We start from the raw sequence: 8,094 nt of genomic DNA on the forward strand, positions 1-8,094 counted from the left end.
TCTACAGCACAGATGATACATAAAGGGTGAGATAAATAGCATACTCACAGCTTCTTCAAACACTAATGGTTAGACAGTAAGCCGCTCATTCTCTAGCTAAATTTTTGCTGAAACTCTCCATGGATTTTAGAGTTAGCACAAAAAAAAGGTGTGCTCAAAGTTGTAGTCACTGGCCCTTCATGGAATTTGCACTGTAGCTACATGGGACTGGAATGAGGTGAAGTTTGACCACAACACTGCAAATTACAGGTTGAGCCAGAGGCTATGTTTAAGTTCCCTGATGCTTTCTGTATATGTGTGTTCCATGTTGGAGGCCCAGCTTTGGCACTTGGTTGCTGTAGGACTTGGTGATGCAGTGGAAAGAAAGTACTTGGCTAGGAGAAATGGGATGTCTTCTGAAAGTCAAATCAAAATCATATGCTCTGTTAAAAAAAAATAATATTTTCCTTTCTTTGCTAATGAAAAGATGAATATCAGGATTATCAGCAGCAACTGGTCTCACTGCAGGTACCAGAAACAAACACCATCATATCGAAAGAAAAACTAAAGCAGAGGGAAAACCAGTGTGCATCACCATCTTCCTCTCCTTCAATACCTAACTGCACAGTGCCTCTGTGCCCTTCCCAACAGTCCTGTGCAAAAGAGCAGGAGTGTCCTGGAGTCTTGAGGGCAGAGAAAGGCAGGTGACCTAATCCAGACTGCCCACACACCAATGTCAGAAACCCCAGCTCCCTCTAAGGGCTTACATCAGACAGAAAGCCTTGCTTTCAAAGGAAAGCAAGGAAATACTCAGAGAAGAAAGACAGCATAAAAAAAGACATTGTCTCACCACTCAGCTGCTAGTTTCTTCCAGGAATGTTCTTACAAACATGTGGCTTGCATGCCTCCCAACTTTTTTTCTGTAATACTTTAGAACCAATAAGTGTTCACCTCTTGGACTTTGGGAAGCACAACAGAAACCACTTGGACTTTTTAAATTAAGAATACAAAACTATATATCAAATTCCATAATTATAGAAAGTTGTTTAAGTTGTAAATGCCAGCCCTCAAAAGTGAAAAAAATATCATGTTCAGCTGCCTGATACCTAAGAACTACAACATGTGCATTTACACAATTTTTTATTTTCCTCATGTTCTCTGCCTCAATCAAAAATCAGCTACACATATAAGTGGAAGGGCAAATATTAACCAGAAATTTTGTATCTGTAAAGTGTTTTCTTTTGCAATCCTAGTGAAATTCTTTGAATGAATAAGAAATGGGGGGAGGGAAATATGTGATATTTAGCAATAGCAGGTAGGAATTGCTTCAGCACTGTGTTTTTTCTTACCACAAGTTAAAGAGCTGCCCCCACCAGCACAGTGTTTTAAAACCTTAAAGATGTGGTGGGACATTAATTCAGCCCTGACTCAGAGGTAAGAATGAACAGCTTTGAATCACTAGCACGACTGTGCAGCACCATGCCATCTGCTCACTGTGCTGCAGCACAGACCCAGCTCCATCACCTCAGCACACTCAGGCTTCGAGTGAAAGCTGTTCAGTTCTTGACAGTTTTCTAGAAAACCATCACACTTTATGAGTTTCAGTCAAATGCAGGATAGGACAGGCTTTGAGGTCCAGCCACAAGCTGTAACACTGGACACTTTGAAACAGGATCATTTCCAGAGATCACCTGTTCTAGAGGCTGAAGAACACATGAGTTAAGCAGAGTACACTATCAAGATGCTTTTTCAGCTAATATTTGCTTTTACTGTGTGATTGACCAAAGCTACAATGATAGTGAACCTGTATAAAGGTAGGAGATGCTGGAAACACTTTCTGGTGGCTCCAGTTGCCAAGGAAACAAAATTCTCTTGTCTCTCAGCATCCAGAAATGTTAGCTCTCTGTGTGAACACAGCTCTCAGGAAATGGTGTGTTTTATGCTCTTCAAAAGTCCTGCAAGGGGGAAAAAAGAGATGAGAAATTATATCCAATGCTACACAAACAGCTTTTGTACACATATTTTGCTCACAGCAGACTAAATATTTAGCATAAGACTAGTGCTATGCTTTTACCTGTCAATAACAGAATTCCATGTTACATACTGATAAAAATTACTGGTACAGACCTCCATTGTGACCTTCAGAAACCAACCCAATAAAGTCCTGAGCACTGGGATAGCTTCTGTCCCAAGACATGTCCTCCTCCACAGAAAAGTCCCTGGGTGGTTATGAGGGTACCAGCCACCCTCAAACTGCTGCAGGGGGAGACTGGGGCAGGCATTGAAAGGTTTCTGACCCTAGGACTTTAAAAATGAGGGGAGTTAAACAGACAAGAGCTAACTGGCACTGAGGAGCTCAGTGGCTGGGATTAAGGAGTTCAAAGGATCCCAGCAGGAGCTGGGAGCAAGGCCATCTGCCTTGCTCTTCTGTCACCCTGCTGACACCTCTGCTGTCTCCCCACAGCTGCACTCCTGTCCACAGCTGGCCATGGCACACATGCTCGGACCTTGGAGCAGAGGCAGAATTGCCAAAACAGGTCACCACTTTGCCATCTTCCCTGCATTTCATATCATCAAGATCCTCAGCTGGAAATTTTATAACTTCTCACTGTTCTGGAGCAGGCTAGAGCTGTGACTCCAAAGGAAACAAAAGAATACTTAAAGGAGATAAATGTGATCTACAGAACATCTTTTAAGACTTCTCTTTAAAAGAGAAAACTGTGGTATTCTTCAGATGTTTGTATGAGGATACAGACGTCTGATCTACAGACCAGCTCACCTGATACAGATGTTTTTAACAAACAAAAAAAAAACCTGACTAAACAAAAACAAAAAATCACACAAACCAACCAAACAAAAAGAAACAATGACAGAGTAAAACAATTAAGTCTCTCTAATTATTATTTACAAAAACTTCTGTGGGCATTATCGGTTGGTTAATCATGTTTCACGGCAAGTTGGCGTCCCAGCACATGGAAGCACAGCTCTGCTGGTAAGTGGTTACACTGCTCTGGTGAGGGAATGGGGAGCTTCCACCTGACTGTGGTTCTAAGGCAGGAGATGATTATCATGCAATTCAAACGTTTTATGGGAATAAATAAAAGCCACTTTAAGATTAGCCTGGTCGCTTCTTTTAAGGATGATCCCAGTGGATTGTGTGGGATAAGTACTGACTTTTCCCCAAAGAGCTCAAGATCCTGCAGTCTTCTCTTTACCTTTTTAACAAGAAAAGGATGATTCATTTCCAGAAAGGGTAAGAACTCTGTCGATTATATGCCAATGATACCTAAATCTTAATCTTCTTTGCTCCATACTTAGAATTGTTTGTTGACTTATTCTAGTGCCTGGCAGAAGTAAGAGTGAAAAATAATGTAGCTGAAACTAGAGAAAAGTGAATTTTTCATACAGCCCCTAAACCTTGCCCCTCCCACCTCCTCTGCCTCCTGTTTTTGGCACCTTCATTCATACATAATTAATGACTTAAAGGCAAGTTTTGTGATGAAAGAGGGGTGAATTTAGCTCTCTGAATGAGGGTTGTGCCTGCACTGGCTGACTGAACTGTTCTCTGCTGACTCTGGGACAGAGTGGCTGCTGAATCCCGGATGGAGTGGAGAGGGCTAAACCCCGATTAGTCTTTCCCCCTTCCCTTTTGCAGCTAATCAAGTCCTATTAGTCACTCACTGAATACTATAGAGAACCTGAAGCTGCAGAATAGTGCAGTCATAGTGATGCTAAGGGTGAGGAGTATCAAGTAAAATAAGGTGTGAATGCCACAATTTTCCTCAGTGCAGGAGGAGTGACTTTCCTTAAATGTGTAACCAGTAAAGCTCACAAAACAAACCCTCAATTACTTGTAGTTATTTGGGTTTATTGAAGTCACACTGAACAAAGGGCTAAAAACTGGCAAGCTCTAACTCAAGGGTCAGGGTGAAGCCCAAAAGTTGTCTAACTGCCCAGAAAGCCCATTTAGCCAGAGCTCTCTCAGAAAGAACATGTGGCCTGTACGTGACAAGGGGTGTCAGCAGTGAGGCTGAGGTGGCCCTTCACAGCTGTCTCTCCCTGGTTATATTTCACAGAATCACAAAAGGCTTCATTAAGGATGGGAAAGACCTGTAAGATCATGTATTCCAAAAGTTAACCCAGCTTTGCCAAGCCTACTATTAAACCTCATGTCCTCAGGTGCCACTTCTACAGGGTCTTAGAAACACTTCCAGGGATAGTGACCCCACCACTTCTCTGCGCAGTCTGTTCCAGTGTTTGACAACCCTTTAGAATTTTTTTCCTAAAAACCAATCTAAATCTCCCCTTGTGCAGTTTGAGAACATTTCCTTGGGTTCTGCATTTGCTACCAGGGAGAAGATACTGATTCCCACCTGGCTACAACCTTATTTTGGGTAGAAATAGGGAGAGATAAGGTCTTCCATGAGTCCTCTCCAGAAGTACCAACCCCATCTCCCTCAGCCACTTCACCCCTCCACTGCCCTTCTCTGGACATTCTCCAGTGGCTCAAAGTCTTTCTTGTAGAGAGGGACCCAAAACTGGACACAGGATTCCAGGTGTGGCCTCACCAGTGCCAAGTACAGAGGGACAATCACTGCCCTGGTCCTGCTGGCCACACCATCGCTAATCCAAGTCAGATGCCTTTGGTCTTCTTGGCCACCTGGGCAGAGGCTGGCTCATGTTCAGCCAGCTGTGAACCAGCACCCCCAGGTCATTTTCTGCTAGGCAGCTTCCCAGGCACTTGTCCCCAAGCTTTTAACGCTGCCTGGGGTTGTTGTGACCCAAGTGCAGAATCCAGCACCTCACTTTTTTGAACCTCACACCATTGGCCCCAGCTCATGGATCCAGCCTGTCCAGATCCCTCTGCAGAGCCTTCCTGCCCTCCAGCAGATCAACACTCCTGTCCACTTTGACATCAGCTGCAAACTGACAGAGGGGTGGACTCAATCCCCTCTGTCCAGACCACTGATAAAGTAATTAAACAGGAATATTCCAAAAACTAAGCTCTGGGGAACACCACTTGTGATAAGCCACCAGCTGGATTTAACTCCATTCACCACCACTCTCTGGGCCTGGCCATCCAGCCAGATTTTACTCAGCAAAGAGTAGATTCATCCAAGATGTGAGCAGCCATGCTCACATCTACTTAGCAGTGTCAAGCAATAGCAAGGTACATATTTTAAGCCTTTTGCAGTCATTTGCTTCAGCATGTTTGATAAAGTAGAAAACAACATTTAAGCTCATGTATAAATGTCACAAAGAGGACAAATGGCCATTTTATGCTGTCTTGTTTGATGTTGTTACTAAACTGTAGATACAAAGTGTGAAAATGAATCTGAAAACTCTTGCCAATGTTTGGCAGCATATGGAAGTACTCCTTTTGAGACATTTGTTTAAATAAGCAATGTAAGAAGAAAATTAGCCTGGGATCAATCTGCAATTGCTTCAAGCCGAGCTGAGTATAAAGCTGGAAAACTCCAGCTCCATTTAGAAAGGTACTTAGTGGGACACAAAAAATACTAAGTCAAATTTTATTGTCACTACTTGCTGTGTGTAGCGCGACTAAATTCACTGGTACTGCTCATGGAATAAAAATACCAGGCTAAAAATTTAATTTCTAAAAGAAAAGGAGGAGGGGGAGGAAAAGACAATCAATAGAAGTATAAGGGAAAATTACAAGAGCAACACAAGCTGAACAAAACTTAGAGAAGGAGAAAGTGTTGACTAGGCATCAGTGCAACCAAGTGGCATTAAGAAGAAATATCAAGTGACAAATAACAATTTGGAAGGAGAACAAAGAAAATCATCAAAGACTTAATCATGGCACTGAAGTATGCCCTATGGCTGGGTTGTTTTGACCTTTTTTCTGATTTCACCTCTTTTACAGATAGTGTAACTGCCTATTATTACAAATTGTCAGCATATTCATAAAGTAAATGGCACTAAGGCAGTCCCTTTCTATTTTACTAAACTAGAATTTCATACCAGCTAATTTTCCAAATTACTTTTCAATTGTGGTGAAAGAAGATTACTAAATGCTTTAGATTGGTAATTGCTCTACATACCAAAGGATTTTTTTTAGTAAATGCAAAAATCCTTTGAAAACTCAAGAATAGAAAGTATTTTATTGTCCAATGGCTTTATTTTCACTGTTTTAATAGTATGAGTTAAGTGAAGACTCAAGTGTGTCTTTACTGCCTGAGAGTTTACACTTGCTCTGCCTCACAGTGACAGAAACTGCTGTTTTCTACCAGTAGGGAGAGTTGGCCAGTCAGGCATCTTAGAGATGGCTGTTAAAGAAAGTGAAATAATCTGGGGCTTGTCCATGAAGACTATTGAAGAACAATGCATTAAACATGCTTAATAAAAACGCTTCATTCCTATGATAAAAATAAAATTTAAAAATAATAATAAAAAACCCCCCACTGATTAGCATTAGAAAGCATAAGACATGCATATAGCTGGTTGTGTTTGTGTTCCTGGCATGTAACCTATAGTTTTATTTTCATCCTACAGACAGAAACTCTCCTAGAAAATACTGACCTTAGAAGAACTGAACTCAGTTCTTATGCAGATATATAGTTTCTAAGAAAATCTGCTTCATAATTAAAACCAAAGTTGTGCCTAAGGTTTATCAGAATGTAAACACTTTTTATAAAGTGCACAACTAAGCAATTTTGCACAGAAAAACTGACAAATTCCCTGAAACTATCCTGTGATCAGCAAAACTCTGTCTTGTATAGAAGGTTTTTATCAAGCCAGAAAAAAATGGGTTGCCCAGCATGGTCATAAATTCCCCATCCCTGAGAACATTCAAGGTCAGGTTGGACAAGGTTCTGAGCATCTGATCTAGTTCAGAATGCCCCTGATCATTGCAGGGGGTTGCACTAGATGGCCTTTAAAACTCTCTTGAAATCAAATTACTCTATGGCTCTAAGATCTGCAAATAACTCTTTCCTGAAAAAAATAGTCATTTATTTCAATGGCACATTTTTACTACCAAAGATGGAAAATGGGTGCATACATATTTACAGGGAGGTTGAGAGAGAGGGAGCTTCAGCTCCAGCAGCTGAGGCTGGCAAATGGCACTTTCAGGCTTTAGCCTTTTCTCTTGGAGCCAGCCCATTGTAGTTAAACAGGTATTCAGAGAAAGACAGATTGCTTCTTTAGTCTATTAACCAAAACTCTTGCTAGACATGTGGAAATCCCAGACTCACCTCCTTGCACCAAACCAGATACTGCAACTGCCTTGATCTCCCACATGCTGACCAAATGGGCCTGTTCCACCAGTGATGTTTCTCATTTCATCCAGAATATTCATATTTAAATTTCCAATAGCAATTTAACCTGTAAATTCTAGTAATAAAACTTACATATTTTAATGTAAATTATAAAATGATCTCACTATATTTTTCGGTGTGAATCTGAGTGTCTTACTTAGGTCATTCAAATCTGAACTTTTGACTGTTGATTTTGATTTATTTTTATGCTGCTTTTACCAAGTGTTTATAGGATGTTGTATATTTTAAAGTCATGTGATACTTGTAGAATGGTTGATACAACTCTTAAATTAATGAAGAGTTCGGAAAGAGTCAAAAACTATTCAGATAAGATTTTTCAGCTAGTCAGCAATAAATTCAGGGTCTACTATCAAGATAAGGTTACTAATTATGATGCTAAAATTATTACATAGGAGGCTAAAAGTCATAAAGAAAAACTGACTCAAGGAAAATCATGTCCTACTGTTCTTGAATAGTCATGTGAGTGTAACAAGATTAAAATATTTATTTCAGATTTGAAAATACTGAATCCTTCTCATGCTGCTTATCAGTAATCCACACAGTATTGTTTCAGAAATCACAGAATACATGCTATCTCAGAAGACGGTTTCAGAGATTACCTTAGACATTTTCAGGGATGATACCTCATTCTAAGAAAATAAGTCTCTGGCTTTTATAGACAGGTCCATTGAGTGCAAAGGATCATGATGAGGTGTTCTTTATATTTTTCATTACAATGAAGGATACCTCTGGCAATTAACTTTTCTTCCATTATGAGGAATACTGAAAAATAGGACCAGCTTCTAGGAACTGAAGAGAATAAAAGAGACAGGAG

The sequence above is a fragment of the Parus major genome, chromosome 2 (assembly GCF_001522545.3).
Source record: "Parus major isolate Abel chromosome 2, Parus_major1.1, whole genome shotgun sequence".
In the NCBI taxonomy this organism is placed as follows: Eukaryota; Metazoa; Chordata; class Aves; order Passeriformes; family Paridae; genus Parus; species Parus major.